We start from the raw sequence: 17,706 nt of genomic DNA on the forward strand, positions 1-17,706 counted from the left end.
TTTCTTATCCCGGATTTCAATATCAAATTCTTGAAGAAGAAGAATCCAACGGATAAGCCTCGGCTTTGCTTCCTTTTTCGTGAGCAAGTACCTCAAAGCTGCATGATCAGAATAAACGATTACTTTAGTACCAATTAAATATGAACGGAATTTATCTACAGCAAAAACCACAGCTAGAAGTTCTTTTTCCGTGGTGGAGTAGTTCAATTGGGCATCATTGAGAGTCCGAGAGGCATAGTATATGACATGCGGCCGCTTGTCTCTTCTTTGTCCTAGAACAGCTCCTAATGCATAGTCGGATGCATCGCACATGAGCTCGAACGGAAGGCTCCAATCTGGAGGTACAATAATGGGGGCTGAGACTAGCTTCTCCTTAAGTTGGTTAAATGCCGAATTACACTCTTCATCAAACTTGAATGGCACATCTTTTTGAAGCAATCGGCAAAGAGGGTTGGACATCTTGGAGAAGTCCTTGATAAAACGCCTATAGAACCCTGCATGGCCAAGAAACGAACGTACCTCTCTAACCGAAGTAGGAGAGGGTAAGTGACGTACAAGGTCTATTTTTGATTTATCTACTTCAATTCCTTTTTCTGAAACAATATGTCCTAAAACTATACCTTGTTTCACCATAAAGTGACATTTCTCCCAATTCAAGACAAGGTTAGTTTCAACACATCGTTTCAAAATTAAGGTCAGATTATCCAAGCAATTATCAAATGAACTCCCAAATACACTGAAATCATCCATGAAAACCTCAATGATCTTTTCAACAAAATCGGAAAATATACTTACCATACACCTTTGGAAAGTGGCCGGTGCGTTGCATAAGCCAAATGGCATGCGACGATAAGCAAATGTTCCAAAGGGACATGTGAATGTGGTCTTCTCTTGATCATCCGGGGCTATCACAATTTGGTTATATCCAGAGTATCCATCAAGAAAACAGTAAAAAGCATGACCGGCTAACCTTTCGAGCATTTGGTCGATGAATGGCAAAGGAAAGTGATCTTTCCTAGTCATGGCATTTAGCTTCCGGTAATCGATACATACTCGCCATCCAGTCTGAATGCGTGTAGGCACGAGCTCATTCTCATCATTCTTGATAACAGTTACTCCGGACTTCTTGGGAACGACTTGAACTGGAGAGACCCAACGGCTATCGGAGATAGGGTAGATCACTCCGCAATCCAAAAGTTTGATTATTTCCTTCTTCACCACTTCCATCATCGGAGGGTTGAGACGGCGTTGAGCCTCTCGAGTTGGTTTAGCCCCCTCCTCAAGAAGTATACGGTGCATGCATGTGGTAGGGCTTATTCCTTTAATGTCGGCCAAAGTCCACCCTATGGCCGTTTTGTGCTCTCGCAGCACCCTCACAAGCTTCTCCTCCTCCATTGCCGTGAGACTTGATGAAATGATGACGGGCAATGTTTCGCCTTTTCCCAAAAACACATACTTCAAATGGTCCGGCAACGACTTAAGTTCAAGCGATGGTGCCTGAACAACAGAAGGTAGCATCTTAGTGGAAACTGAATTTGAAAGTGAGAGTGGAACCTTACCATATTGTTGTGGCAATGACTCAAGGGCTGCCACAACCTCAATTATTTCTTCACTAGAACCCATTGCAAAGAATTCCTCCTCCTTGCCGTGGCCTTGCATTGGCCCAAATCCTTCATTTTTGCGCTCTATGGCCTTAGTGATGGTTGTTTCCAGGGCGTCCTCGTTCAATTCTTCAAGGTATACCTGCGCCAAAGAATCGATAACATCAATGGAAAAACAAGAATGGTCATCAACGGGATATCTCATAGTTTCAGAAATATTAAAATCAATCACTTCCCCATCGAATTCCATTGTCAAGGTGCCTTTGTATACATCAATCTTCGTTCGGGCCGTCTTCATGAATGGCCTACCAAGGAGAATCGGCAAAGATGTAGAATGGGCTGAATCCTCCATGTCTAGGACGTAGAAATCAGCCGGAAAAATTAAATGGTTCACCTGCACAAGCACATCCTCCAAAACTCCTTTTGGATACGCGTTAGAACGATCAGCCAATTGTATAATTACACCATCTTGTTTTAATTCACCCAAATTCATAGATGCATAAATAGAATAAGGCATGACATTTATGGATGCACCTAAATCAAGCATGGCATGTTCAAAACGATTATGTCCAATTACACAAGGAATCGTGAAACTACCGGGGTCTTTGCACTTGGTAGGCAGTTTACGTTGCAAAACAGCGGACACATTCTCGCTTACCTTCACTACCTCTTTGTTTGCCCTTCTTCTCTTTGTATTGCATAGGTCCTTGAGGAATTTAGCATACTTTGGAACCTGTTTGATTGCATCGAGAAGCGGTATGTTCACTTGCACTTTCCGGAACGTTTCAAGAATGTCCTTCTCGCTTTCTTCCTTTTTTTCTTGCATGAACCTGCGAGGAAAAGGTACATTGGGCAGATTAGGACGTGAAGTACATGAATTTGAACTTAAATTACCTGATTTGGCCGAGTTAGGGTGATCTGCCTCAGGTTGTGTCGTCTCTTCATCTACTTTCTGGGCAGATTTGGGATTGTTTGGCTCGGTCCCAACTTCTTTTCCACCCCTTAGGGTGATGGCCTTGGCGGATTCGAATCCTCCCTTTGGATTGACTGTGGTTGAGCTAGGAAGCTTTCCTTGCTCTCTAATCTGTCCAAGGAACTCAGAAATCTGCCCTATTTGTTTCTTCATATCCGTCATTTCCTTCTCGTTATTTGCTATCCGGTTGTTTTGATTTTGCAACCCCTGCGAAATAGAGGTTAGTAATTGCATAGCTTGATCACTTTCCAAGGACGTACCTGAATGAGATGATGTCGAAGGTTGTTGGGGTTGTTGGGGTTGTTGGGGTGCATACGGCTTGGAATAAAAACCAGGGGGGTTTGGCCTAAATCCTCCTTGTTGGGCAGCTTGTTGTGGCTCCCTCCATTTGAAGTTTGGATGGTCCCTCCATCCGGCATTGTAAGTGTTCGAGTATGGGTTGTTTTGATTTTGTCCTTGGAAACCAATTGCATTGGCAGATTCCCACCCACCATTCTCGATTAGTTGAGGGCACTTGTCGGATGGATGCCCTTGAATTGAGCACACGCCACAAACTTGGTGTTCTTGTGCTTTTGGACCAATCACAACCTGAGAAACAAGAGAAGTAAGATTAGCAAGTTGTGATTGAATTTCAGAAATAGCACTCACCTCATTTACACTTTGTTGTCGTGGGGCTTCCCTTTGACCCATTCCTTCATATTGTTGAGCGTTGAGCGCTCGGTTGGCTATGAGAATCTTGGCATCCCTTGGTGTTTTGTCCACCAATGCTCCTCCCGCTGATGCATCAAGCATTTGACGTTCGATAGGAAGGAGGCCCTCATAGAAATATTGAAGGAGAAGTTCCTCCTTCATTTGATGTTGAGGACATGAAGCTACAAGGCCCTTGAAGCGCTCATAATAAGCCGGGAATGTCTCGCCATGATTCTGTTGAATACCACTAATTTTCTTCCATAGGAGAATCACTATCGAAGTAGGGAAGAATTTCTCCAAGAAAGCACGCTTCATACTCTCCCACGAAGTCACAGTTCCCGGGGCTAGTTCGTAGAGCCAATCTTTGGCCTTGTCCATAAGTGAAAATGGAAAGGCCTTCATCTTCAATATACTCCCATCCACATTGACGGGGGTCATGCTCGAACAAACCACCTCGAACTCCTTCAAGTGTTTGTTGGGGTCTTCCATAGACAAGCCATGGAACTTCGGAATATGGTGTAACAAACTGGATTTGAGTTCAAATTCCTCAGTCTTCCCCTCTGCAGCCGTGGGGTATTGGATACAAAGAGGCAATGCATTATCCAAACCCGAGGCCGAAAGCTCCTTGATGGTTCTATTATCTGCTGCCATGGCTTGTTCTTCTTCAAAAATCTGATCTGTGGGCTTTTCTTCTACACCTACTTCGTCTTCTTCAAGCCCAGGTTGTGGTGGAGGTTGTGGTGGCTCTTGTTGACTCCTCGTTCTCCTCAAAGTGCGTTCAAAATCACCGTCAAAGTCGGAGATGTTCTCTATAATAGGCCGAGAGCTACGAGTCACACACAGTACCTAAAAAAAAAAAAGGAAACAAACAAACTAAGAATTTGAAATAAGAATGCACGAAAAACAAAATATAAAAATAAAGACAAAGGATTAGCAAAGTTGCTAATCCCTGGCAACGGCGCCAAAATTTGATGCGAGATTTACTTGACACTCAAATTAAACCCTCGTTTGACAATTGTAGTAGAATGGATAAGTGAGGGATCGTTCTAGACCGGGGATTAGGAGGGCTTGCTAAAACCTTCTAAATTGACTTAAAAACATAAAAACTAAATTAAAATACTCTTAACAAGACTACTAGGACTCAGAATGGCTTTGAAAAACTCAAATTGTCTAAAACAATCAAATTGACTCAAATAGAAGCTAGAACTTGATTTAGACGAATTTGCAAGTGTTTATGACTCCAAAAGCTTAAAGATACAAAAAATAAAACAAATACGAATGATTAAGACTTAACAAAATAGGGGGGGGGGGGGAAATTGTGGTTGGACGATATTAAATTAAATGGACAGAATATAATTAAAGGCAAAATGTAAATATGAATGTGATAAAAATATGGATGATGGAATAGCCAAGGGGTTCTTCTCCACACATGTTACACTTGCAAAACAAAATTGATTCTCAGTTGGTCTTTCGATAAGTTGTGAAACTCAATGCTCCAAGTTAATTAGATCCACTTAGATTAACTTTCAGATTTCCCTAAATTCGTTGGATTGAATGGAATACGCATTACAACCAAATTATTCTTAATCAAAGTCCCTAACTATGGAATACGCATGATAGAGACATTCAACAAAGATCATTAAGTTCAACGGAAATCATAAACATCGACGAGGCATTCGTTACTATGGAATACGCATGAAACTTATGCCAAGAATTCATTTAACGCGATTGTTTATAAGCAACCTCCACTACTTGTGAATATAAGTTCATAGCGATTAGGTGAAATTCACTTATATTCTAGCGTCATATTTATGCATGAAAATTAAGCTTGCAATCTCAATGAACATACATAAATAAGTTATCAATCAAACAGTTAAACGAATTGAATCCACAACTTATGAAATTCTAACCAAACGTAATCAATTCAAATTGCAAATATAAACATAGTTTCGAATCACCCCCTAGCTAAAGGGGGTTTAGTTCCTCATAACTTTGAAATTAAAGAAACACCTAAACATTCCAACAACTCAAACGTGAATTGTATGAACGTTTAGGCACTCTTCTCTTCCCTTCTCATACGTACAAAACAAAGAGAATTAAATTTAAACTTTGAAATCAAAGAAACACCTAAACATTCCAACAACTCAAACTTGAATTGTATGAACGTTTAAGCACTCTTTTCTTCCTCGTTGTTGTAGCACAAGGTCTAAGGTGAGCTTTGGGGATTATGTGAAGTGTTTTGGAGGGATGGGAAGTGGTTGGATAGTGGCTGCAATGAAGGAGAAAAACTGCACAGAAAATGGAAGGGGAATTGCGGCAATGGATGTGTATTTGTGTTGTGTGAAGTGTTGTGAATGGAAATATGAGATATGAATTGAATGAATGAATGCAAGGGTATTTATAGGAGTAGTGGAGGGAACATATGGTTGTTTGTTTAAGATGCAAGTGGCTAATTAATGATGGAAAAGTATGTGATTTAAAGGATGCAAATTGAATGAATCATGAATCATTGTGGATGAAAGGTGGAAGTGCATGTGTTGATGACTAGGTTAGTGGGTGGAAATCTGAAAATGGCATATAGGAATGGGAGCTCACGGTTTGAATGTGTAAAGTGTGTGTGAATGCATGTGAAGATGCAATAAATAATGCATGTAGGGTTAGGAAATAATGAAGAAATGCATGTGAGATGTTTGGAAAGGAAATGGGAACCCATGGCAATGAAGTTGTTTTGTGTTGTGAATTATGATGAATGCATGTGAGTTAAAGAGGGAGAATGTGGTGAAATGATGAAGTAGGAAGGTGGAAATGCATGTGAGATGTTTGGAAAGGAATAAAGAATGAATGGTGGAAATGTGAGTGAATGATGTGCATGTGTGAGAATGCATGTGGAATTAAGAGGAGTATGGAAGTGAAATAAATGAATGATATGTTAAGTGATAAGTGAATGATATGTGGTGAGTGATAAGTGAATGGTTTGATAAGTGATAAATGAATTAGTTTAAAGGGCTAGGGTTTAAGTACATAGAATGGGCCTAAAATAGGTTGGTTTGTATGGCATAATGTGTTTGATTGGGCTAGAGCCATTGTTTTGTGTCTTCAAGTGCATACAAGGCCTTCAAATTCGTCCATCCTCTTGGCTCCATGGATAAGCTATCCAATCCATGCCCAAAAATGCTCCAAATGGCCTCAAAATGCACTTTCTTGCTCCCTAGGCCCTTAGAACCTGAAAACACACAAAAGAAGCATAAAGGACTAAAATAACGAGAGAAACATAACGTAAATGCACGAGAACAAGCCATTTAAGTCGCATGAATATGCTCCTATCACATGTTCATCATAGTAACGAATGCCTCGTCAACACTTATGATTTCCAAAGAACGTAATGATTCTAACTTGTATCTTTATCATGCTGTTCATATAGAGAACTTGTTAGGAATAATTTGTTTGCGATGCATATTCATCCAATTCAATGATTCTAAGGAAATCTGAAGGTTAATTTAAGCGGACCTAATTAACCCGGGGTGTTGAGTTTCATAATTCATCGAAAGACCAACTGAAAATCATCTTGTATGCAAGTGTGATATGTGTGGAGAAGAACCTTCTAGCTAGCATTTCATCCATATTTTCATCAAATTCATCTTTACAATCTGCCCTTAATTACAATCTGTGCATTTTATTTAATTTCGTCAAAAACTCAATCCCCCTTTACTTTAGTGTCCAATTTAGTTAGAAAGTGTCTTAGTTTGTGTTTCTAAGTGTTTTGAATCAATTTATTTCCCAAATTCGTCCAAAGTAGTCAAAGTGCTCAAAACTGCCCAGAAAGTGTTTTTAAGGCAGTTTTGAGTGTTTTGGTGCTGTTTTGAGTCTTTTGATTTGTTTTAGTGTTTTAAGTGTTTAGTTTTGCATTCTTTGAGTCTAGTTTAGTGTTTTAACCTTTGTTTTAAGTTTTTGAGTCAGTTTCCAAGTGATTTAGTAATCCCTCCTAATCCCCGGTTTAGAACGATCCCTACTTATACATATACTACAATTGTCACAAGAGGGTTTTAATTTGTGTGCTTATTTAGTTTGCATCAGGGATTAGGAGGGAATGCTAATCTAATAAAAATTGACTCAAGGATACAAAAATATGCTAAAAAATACTTAAACAAACTCAAAGACTCTTAACTAAACTTATATGACTCAAAACAACATAAAACAATCAAATAGACTCAAACTAAACTATAGGACTTAATTTGGACGAAAATAGAATTGGTTTTGACTCAAAACACTTAAAAACACACAATAGGACATATTTGACTCAACAAAATAAAGGGGATTGGGTTTTTGATGAATTTAAAGTAAAAACAAGTAATGTAAAGACTCAAATAAAGTTTGGACGAATTTGGGGATATGGATGGGTGATTAGCTAGCTAGAGAATTCTTTTCCACACATGATACATTCGAACACAAATTGATTTCCAGTTGCTTTTTCAATAAACCATGAACCTCAACACCCCAGATTAACCGTGACATCACTAATTAACCTTCTGATTTTCCTTTAGTTAATGGATTGGATGACATCATTCGACAACCCAAAGCATTCCTGAAAAGTTCCCTACATGACATCATAATAGAAATACAATCAAAGATCATTACGTTCTATGAAAATCATAAGTATTGACAAAGCACTTGTAACTATGACATCATGATACTCATGCTAGGAATTTACTGAACATGATTGTGAAAACAACCTCAACTACTTGTGAATATAAGTTTGCGACGATTATGTGAAACTCCCTTATATTCTAGCACCAAATTCAAGCATGCAAATTAAGTGTGCACCCTTAATCAACAAACAAGAATAAGTTATCCATCAAACGGTTAAGTAAATTGCATTCACAATTTATGAAGTCACAGCTGGAATTAATCAATTCATATTGCAAATATAATCATGGTTTCAAAGTCTCCCCTAGCTAAAACAAGTTTAGCTCCTCATGTTTACAACAAAACAAAGAGAATATAAATTAAACATTGAAAACAAAGATTGAATACACCTAGAAATGCTCCAACAATCCAAGCTTGAATGGCCAAAACGTCCAAGGCTTCTCCTCTCTTCTTTCTCCTTCTTTGTTGCGGCACAAGGGTGTTTGGGTATGAATTATGGTGATGGATGGATAGGTTGGATGGTGATAGAGGGTGGATGATGGCTGAATGAATGGAGAGAGTGAGAGAAATTATTTTGTGTGGCATATTGTGTATATATAGAGGGAGAAAGGTTAAGACATTAAGTAATTAATTTGGGAAGGTTTTAAGACTCCAAATCCTCCAAGAAAAGGGTAACAAATCAAAATCCTAAGAGAGAAAAGGAAGGGAAAAGGTGCGGCAGCACCTAGGGAGAAAACTAAAGGTGTTTTAATGCAAGGAAAGGGGGAATAAGGGAATGTGGGGTGCGGCACATCTTTGAGAAAAGGGAAAGGGAGATATGTGGCAGATTTTGGAAGAAAAGGGTAAGGAGGGTGCGGCAAAGACTAGGAGAAAAGGGACCATTGGTTTGTGTCCTGAAATGCATAAGAAACCTTCAATGTTGCTGGGACATAGGGACATTTAGGATTAGGAAAGGTTAAACCAAAATAGGAAACCTTGGCTTAACTTTCCTACTTCAAGTAGGAAACCTTCTTTGACTAGGAATCTTTCTTTGATTAGGAATCATAACATCTTTAGGTCTTCAATTTCGTCCATTCCTTTTGCTCCAAGCATATGCTATCCATTCCAAGTCCAATTTTGCTCCAAAAGGCTCCAAAATGCACCTTCTTGCTACCTTAGCCAAATGAACCTATAAACACTCGAAAATAGCCTAAAATACTAAAATAACTATGAACTAACAACATATATGTAAGAAAACAAGCTAACTAAGTCGCTGATACGAGCATATTTAGGCGACTTACTTAGCTTGTTTTCGTGCATTTATGTTGTTAGTTCATAGTTGTTTCAGTAGTTTAAGCCATTTTCGTGTGTTTTTAGGTTCCCATGGCTAAGGAAGCAAAAAGATGCATTTTGGAGAACTTTGGAGCAAAATTGGACTTGGAATGGATAGCTTATGCTTGGAACAAAAGGAATGGACGAAATTGAAGACCTAAAAGAGTTAGGATTCCTAATCACAAGAGGATTCCTAACCACAAGAGGATTCCTAATCAAATGACGAATCCTAGTCAAAGAAGGTTTCCTACTTGAAGTAGGAAAGTTACGCCAAGGTTTCCTATTTTGGTTTAATCTTTCCTAATCACTCCATGTTTCAGCAATCAAGGACTTCTACCTATTCTAGGACACAAAACAATGTTCACTTGCAACACAAAACCATTGTCGTGTATCCCCTTAGTGTTTTCCTTCCTTGCACGGCAAGGAAGGGTCTTCTTTCCTATTTTAAAGTCTTTAAACACATTCCTTTTTCATACCAAACTCAGCCATAAATCACATACCCTTTTCTATTCCATAGCTCTTGCCTAAATTCAGAAATAAATGACATTCCCCTTCTCCTAATTGAATGCCGCAAGTCACTTCCCTTTTCCTTCAATTTCTGATTTTGGTTTTCTTATTCTTGAAGGATTTGGAGTTATTTCTTTCCCTAAACTAAGTAATAAAGCTTGAGGTCTCTTTCTTCCATATAAATACCCTTAGCCGCACCCTTAGAGACCTTAATCACCCTTTCACACAACATGCCTTCATTCATTCAGAAAACCAACCCTTGCCGCAACCTTCCATTCAACTTCCCACCATTCCCCTACTTCCAAACCTCCATCCAATCCTCCATACACCACCCGTAACCCTTGCCGCACCACCATAGCTTCCTAAATCCATTCAAAACCCAGAAAATCATCCACAAAACCACCCTAGCAGTTTGTGCCGTGACTTAGCAAGGAGAAGGAGAAGGAAGACGAAGCCTTGGACGTTTATGCGTTCAAGTTGGAGTGTTGGAACGTTTTTAGGTGTAATCTATCTTTTATTTTCAATGTTTAATTCTTTTCTCCTTTGTTTTGTTATGAACATGAGAGGCTAAACTCGTTTTAGCCTAGGGATGCTTTGAAACCATGATTACGTTTATAATATGAGTTGATAAATTCCAGTTGTGATTTCATAAATTGTGAATGCAATTTACTTAACCGTTTGATGGATAACTTATTCTTGTATGTTGATTAGGGATGCCTACTTAATTTGCAAGCTTGAATTTGGTGCTAGAATATAAGGGTGTTTCACATAATCGTTACAAACTTATATTCACAAGTAGTTACGGTTGTTTTCACAATCATGTTAAGTAAATTCCTAGCATGAGTATCATGATGTCATAGTTACAAGTGCTTTGTCAATACTTATGATTTCCATTGAACGTAATGATCTTTGATTGTATCTCTATTATGATGACATGTAGGGGACTTTTGAAGAATGCTTTGGGTTGTCGTATGATTGTAGACATCAAAATTTCGGTGAAATGAATGTTGACCGATAATTAAAATTTCAACACTCACGTGTCACATAAATTTTACATGTAGCGTGTGACTCAACGAAAAATCGAAATAAATTGGAAAAGTCATCAAATAGGACACGTGTCAATACCTGGCATAAATGATTTATTTCATCTGATTATTTAAATCCAAAAATCAAGTTTTGGAATTCTATAAATAGGAAGCCAAGGCATTCATTTGAAAAAAAAAGAAAGGAAGAAAAAAAGAAAGAAAGAAGGGAATTTACATCACACCAAAACCTTGAAGCCTTGAAACTCTAAAGCTCTCAAGCAAAATCCCGAAGGATCAAGAAAACACTCTTCGTTCTTCGTCAAACCCTCCTTCAAGGTCAAGCCCCAACGGCCCTTGAAGAACTTCCGCCGACTCAAGATCAAGCCCCGACGGCCCCTTGAAGAAAGTGTTCATCATCCGTTCGTCCTAAGATCAAGCCCCAACGGCCCTTTGGATCAACAACCTCAACAAATCCACACATCCAATCAGTCTTCAAGATTAGGCCCAAAAGCCCTTGAAGATCCGCTCATCCATCAACCCTCAAGATCAAGCCCCGACGGCCTCTTGAAGAAATCCATACACTCAGTCTTCAAGATTAGGCCCAAAAGCCCTTGAAGATCCGCTCATCCATCAACCCTCAAGATCAAGCCCCGACGGCCCCTTGAAGAAATCCATACACCCAGTCTTCAAGATCAAGCTCAAAAGCCCTCGAAGATCCGTTCATCAACTGTTCATCCCTAGATCAAGCCCCGACGGCCCTTTGGATCAACAGCTCATCCACAAACCTACACCCTACGAAGATAGAATCAGAGGATCAAATTACAAAGAGATTGTAACCCCAAAATCATTAAACATAAAATATATTTTGTACACGGTATTCTTGTTTCTTGTTTCAGGAACTTTTCTTGTTTACAAATTTGGCACGCCCAGTGGGACTTCTCTACCTCTCATCTCTATCCTCAAATCATCGAAAAACGCAAATGGCATCAAGAAAGGATCAAGCTGTTCCTGCAATCAAAGCAAAGAACAAGAACATCATCGCTGCAAGTGGTGATATTTCGGGCATCATAACCCGAAGTAAGGCAAGAGCTCTTTTTGCTGCAGCTTCCGCCCCTGCATTAACTTTGTCAAAGGAACAAGAGCACTTGAGGTACTAGCCTGTGATCACCCTAGCCTCGCTAAGGGCATCAAAGGGGGAAAGCCCGAGGAAATACTCAGAGTCCCTACTCTCCAACGCTGATTCGAGCGGTAGTACAACCATGCAAGTCATGACCACTGGAGCAACTTCAATCGAGGAGCAGCTAGCTCAGATGAATGAAGCAATCGCAAAGCTCACACGAACTGTGGAAGAGAAGGACTTGCAGATTGCCGCACTTGTCAACCAACTAGATGCGCTGCCCGACGTGAAAGTCGACCCAAATATTGGCCTATTAAAGAAAGAAGACGACGAAGAAGAGGAGCCACCAGTGGAGAAAGTTGAAGAGAAGCTGAAGCTAGACCAATCAACGGCATTCATGGGATCTCTCTCTATCCAGCAGCTACAGGAGATGATCGCAAGCACTGTCAAGACACAGTATGAAGGAAGCTCGCATGACTCCGTACTGTACTCAAAGCCTTACTCCAAGAAGATTGATGCTTTAAAGATGCCAAGGGGTTATCAGCCCCCAAAATTCATGCAGTTCGATGGAAAAGGCAACCCGAAGCAACATGTCGCCCATTTCATTGAAACTTGCAACAATGCTGGGACAGAGGGAGACTACCTCGTCAAACAGTTCGTGCGTTCGCTGAAAAGTAACGCTTTTGACTGGTACACTGACCTCGAACCTGAGTCTATCAACAGTTGGGATCAGCTAGAAAGGGAATTCCTCAACCGTTTCTACAACACTCGTCGTACTGTAAGCATGCTAGAGCTGACCAGTACGAAACAGTGGAGAGATGAACCTGTCGTCAACTACATAAATAGATGGCGCTCCTTAAGTCTAGATTGCAAAGATCGGCTTTCTGAAACCTCTGCCATTGAGATGTGCGTTCAAGGCATGCACTGGGGGTTACATTACATCCTCCAAGGTATAAAACCAAGAACATTAGAAGAGCTAGCAACTCGTTCCCACGACATGGAGCTGAGTATCGCTAATCATGGGAAAAAGGAGCCAATTACTAACTTCAATAAGGAGAAAGTATTCGCCCCAAATGTAGACAAGACCGGGAAGAAGCCCGCTAAGGAAGCTTTCACCCTCCTCAGCGCCCATCAAGACCTCCTCAGCGCCCATCAAGATCTCCTCCAAGAAGAAAGCGAAGGAGATAAAGACAAGTGAGCCTTCTCGCACCCAAGACAGATACAAGAGCACCTTGAGAGAGTTGGAACAGAAAACGTACCCTTTTCCTGACTCTGACATGGCTGCCATGTTAGATGACTTGCTGGAAAAAAAGGTGATTGAGCTACCCGAATGCAAGCGTCCTGAAGAAATGAATCGCACAAACGATCCTAGGTACTGCAAGTACCATCGTATTGTGAGCCATCCTGTTGGCAAGTGTTTCGTTCTCAAAGAACTCATCATGAAGCTAGCACAACAAGGGCAAATTGAGCTCGACCTTGAGGACACGGCCGCAACGCATACCACTACAATTGCGTTTGGATCGTTTAATCCTGTGCCTCTCCAAATGACACCTGACCGTTCCCGTGAATGCTTAAGTTGCACGGCACCTCCTACACAACCATCACTGGAGAGAAGCGACCAAGATACACATGCTGATGATGAAGAATGATGGATATTGGTAACCTACAAAAAGACAAGGAAACCAAGACCACAAGTCATACAGCCAAAGGTGGAACAAAGAAGAAATCACCACGGCCGCAACAATGCGAAGCCTAAAAGAAACATAAAGCATAATAAAACAACATATGCTAGGGAACCTATGGAGCAGGAGCCACGCATTCCCGTTTCCTTGCGTGAGTACTTCCCGAATGACTTTTTCCAACAGTGCACTACCGTGGCCTGTCACATGGTTGAAGTAGAAATAGAAGAGCCCTCAAAAGGCAAAGCTATCGCCACTAAGGTAGAAAAGACCCTTACACCTGGAGAAGGTCTGCCAACACACTTTAGCATCGAGGAAGCGCTACCATTGCCAAAAAAGATGCGAAGAGCACTAGCAGCAGTCTTGGCAGGTCCCGACGACCACGAAGTGCAAGAAAGTAACGACGAAGGCTCGAAGCTTCAGCCACATGAATGTGCCACATGTTGTGCCACCCATGACGTAATTAACTTCACTGACGAAGACCTACTGTTGGGATCAAAGCCTCACAACCGTCCTCTCTTCGTCTCCGGGTACATAAAGGAATACAAAGTCAACCGCATGCTTGTGGATGGTGGGTCGGCCATAAACATCATGCCAAAATCAACAATGACCATAATCGGCATCAAGGTGAATGAACTATCCTTGAGCCGTCTGCTGATCCAGGGTTTTAACTAAGGAGGACAAAGGGCGATAGGCATGATCCGAGTAGAGATGACCATGGGAGAGCTCAAATCAAGCACGATATTCCACGTGATTGATGCAAGAACTTCCTATAGCTTGCTCTTAGGAAGACCTTGGATCCACGCAAATGGGGTAGTGCCGTCCACCCTTCACCAATGCCTAAAATTTTACCGAGAAGGAGTGAAGGTGATCCAAGGTGATACCAAGCCATTCACCGAAGCCGAATCACACTTTGCAGATGCCAAGTTCTACATGGATGAAGAAACGGTACCCGAAGCCCTTCCGGAAGAGATCAAATCCACGGGCAGAGCAGCACCTAAAAAGCAGGAGTGGCAAGCCATGCCTAAAAAACAAAAAGAGCAGGCCGGGCCATCTTCAAGCAAAGATGATGACGAGTTTGCTAAACCTGCAACAACCAAAGGGAGTAGGATGCCGTCAAAAGGACCGAACGCACCCATATTCCGGTATATCCCGATGTCAAGAAGAAAGAATGGTCAATCTCCATTCGAAACTAGAAAAGCCGACACACAGTGGCACACGGATAACGTGAAGTTGCTCAAGACGAATGCAGTTTTGCCTCTGACACAGCTAGGGGGTGCTAAGGCCGCAAGACTACCACAAGGCTTCATAAAAGCTCTACCAAAGAAGGTGGAATCAAGCTTTCTTCCAACCAAGAGGACTGAGGAAGGTTTCGACCCTAACGCCTACAAACTCATGTCAAAGGCCGGGTACGACTTCGCTTCTTCTGCGGTGGCTGGAAAGAAGGTTTCAAACACTATCAATGACGAAGAACGTAACCTCACCAAAACTCAAAAGAAGTTGAAGGAGCATGGTTACGGAGTTGACAACAACAAAGCCGAACTTGGTTTCACACCAAATGCACCTGTGATGATTTCAAGCCAAGCGAAAAACACTAGCACTCAATATGTCAGCATGAGCATTGAACAAGACCAAGAAGAGCCTAAACCCTCCCCTCGGACGTCGGTCTTCGATAGGATGAGCCAGTCAAGCTCCAGAACTTCAGTGCTTAATCGCATTGGTGGTCAAGACCGAACCTCTGTCTTCAAGAGGCTTAACGCGCCGACATCCCAAAGCTCTGTTTTTGAAAGGTTGTTAAAGCCTAAGAAACAAAGCAACACAATTATCTCTCCTCTGCGACGATCAGCTTCAGAAAGGTTTGAAGATAATGGGAAGCCTTTTGGAAAAAGAAAGACAACACCAAAGGAAGAAAAGCTCAATGGGTTAGGAGAAAAGGACGACGTTCGAAGCTTGATTCCTTCAAGGATGAAGCGCCAAGCAATCCTAGAGGTTGACACAAAAGGACCACTAAAGGTAAGGAGGTGCATCATCGTCCACACTGGCAAATCTTCATGCCAACAAACCCAAGAGAACGGCACTGAAGATGAAATCCCTAAGAAAGATGTCACTTCTGGCTCTTTCGACTCAAAGTCTTCACCTCAACCGCTGGGGGCATGCTCCAAAACCATGTCAGTCAAGTCAAGTGAAGATGAAGGATGGATTCATGTCACTCCGAAGAAGCTGCACGAGAAACATATGTCTTGTCCACAAGTTCACCAATCGGAAAGGGGGCAAAGCAGCTACTGTCAACCTTCAAAGCTACATGAAAATGTTAAGGATGATGAAATTACAACACAAAGATCGTTCATGCGGGATCTTTTCTTCCTCGAAGATGTCTTCAATTTCTCGATCAAGGCTCCTTGTTATGAAGATTGTGAGGAATGCATTTCGAAGATCGCTTCGAAGAAATTGGACAAGCAGCAACCATCTTGTCCACAAGTTTATCAGTCGAAAAGAGGGCAAAACAGCTCCTGTCAACCTCCAGAACAATGTGAAAGTGTTGGAGATAATGAAATTTCGACACAAAGATCGTCCATCCCCATCACAATATGCAACCTCTTCCCAGAAGACTTCTTCAATTACCCGGTCAAGGCTCCTTCCTATGAAGATTGCAAGGAACGCCTCTCCCAGAACACCAGACAATCCTTATGCCGACAAGCTCGAGAAGACAGCACCGAAGAGGAGATCCAAGATGTTTTCCACGTCACGGTTCAAGAAGGTAAAGAAGACGAAATCCCCGAGGAAGATGTCACTGCTGCACCACCACAGCTCGAAGATGGGGGGCAAGCCACAATCGATGATCTCAAGGAACTCAACTTAGGTACAAGCAAGGAACCAAAGCCTATCTTCGTAAGTGCATTATTAAGTACAAACGAGATAGAGGAGTATTATCAGCTGTTGTTAAAGTACAAAGACGTCTTTGCCTGGACCTACAAAGAAATGCCCGGCCTGGACCCTATCATCGCTGTTCATCATCTTGCGGTCAGGCCTAGAACACGGCCGATAAAGCAAACTCAAAGACGCTATCGATCTGAGCTTATCCCACAAATCGAGGTCGAGATCGACAAGCTAATCGAAGCAGGCTTTATTCGAGAAGTGCAATACCCCAAGTGGATCTCCAACATCGTCATTGTCCTTAAAAAATCAGGACAAATACGTGTTTGCGTAGACTTCCGGGACCTCAACGATGTTTGCCCAAAGGATGATTTCCCCTTGCCAATCATTGAAATCATGGTGGATGCAACCACTGGCCATGAGGTATTATCATTCATGGATGGCTCTTCTGGGTACAATCAAATTCGCATGGCCCTCGAAGACGAGGAACTAACAGCCTTTCGTACTCCAAAAGGTATCTACTGCTACAAGGTAATGCCCTTTGGTCTAAAGAACGCTGGAGCTACGTATCAACGCGCAATGCAGAAAATCTTCAATGACATGCTACACAAAAACGTAGAATGTTACGTAGATGATGTGGTGGTTAAGACGAAGAAAAGATCAGAACACTTGAAGGATCTGCGAATAGTGTTCGAAAGGCTGCGAAAATACAACCTCAAGATGAACCCGTTAAAGTGTGCGTTTGGCGTCACCTCTGGAAAATTCCTCGGCTTCATCGTCAAGCACCGTGGTATTGAAGTAGACCAATCAAAGATCAAGGCCATTCAAAGCATGCCCGAGCCAAGAAACCTGCACGAGCTGAAATGTCTACAAGGACGGCTAGCCTTCATCAGATGCTTCATCTCCAACCTCGCAGGGCGTTGTCAACCGTTTAGTCGCCTTATGAAGAAAGATGTTCCATTCGTATGGGACAAAGCATGCCATAATGCTTTTGAAAGCATAAAGAAATATTTGTCAAGTCCACCTGTCCTGAGGGCACCTGTGCCCGGGAAACCACTCATATTGTATATTGCTGCTCAGGAAAGTTCAATCGGAGCACTCTTGGCGCAAGAGAATGAATCCCAAAGAGAAGGAGCACTTTACTACCTCAGTCGAACTCTCACCGGCGCTGAGTTGAACTATTCCCCAATAGAAAAGATGTGCCTCGCTTTGGTGTTTGCCATTCAGAAACTCAGACATTACATGCATGCTTACACCATCCACTTGGTTGCTAAAGCCGGCCCTG

The sequence above is a fragment of the Pyrus communis genome, chromosome 3 (assembly GCF_041283825.1).
Source record: "Pyrus communis isolate YQ-2024b chromosome 3, ASM4128382v1, whole genome shotgun sequence".
Taxonomy (NCBI): domain Eukaryota; kingdom Viridiplantae; phylum Streptophyta; class Magnoliopsida; order Rosales; family Rosaceae; genus Pyrus; species Pyrus communis.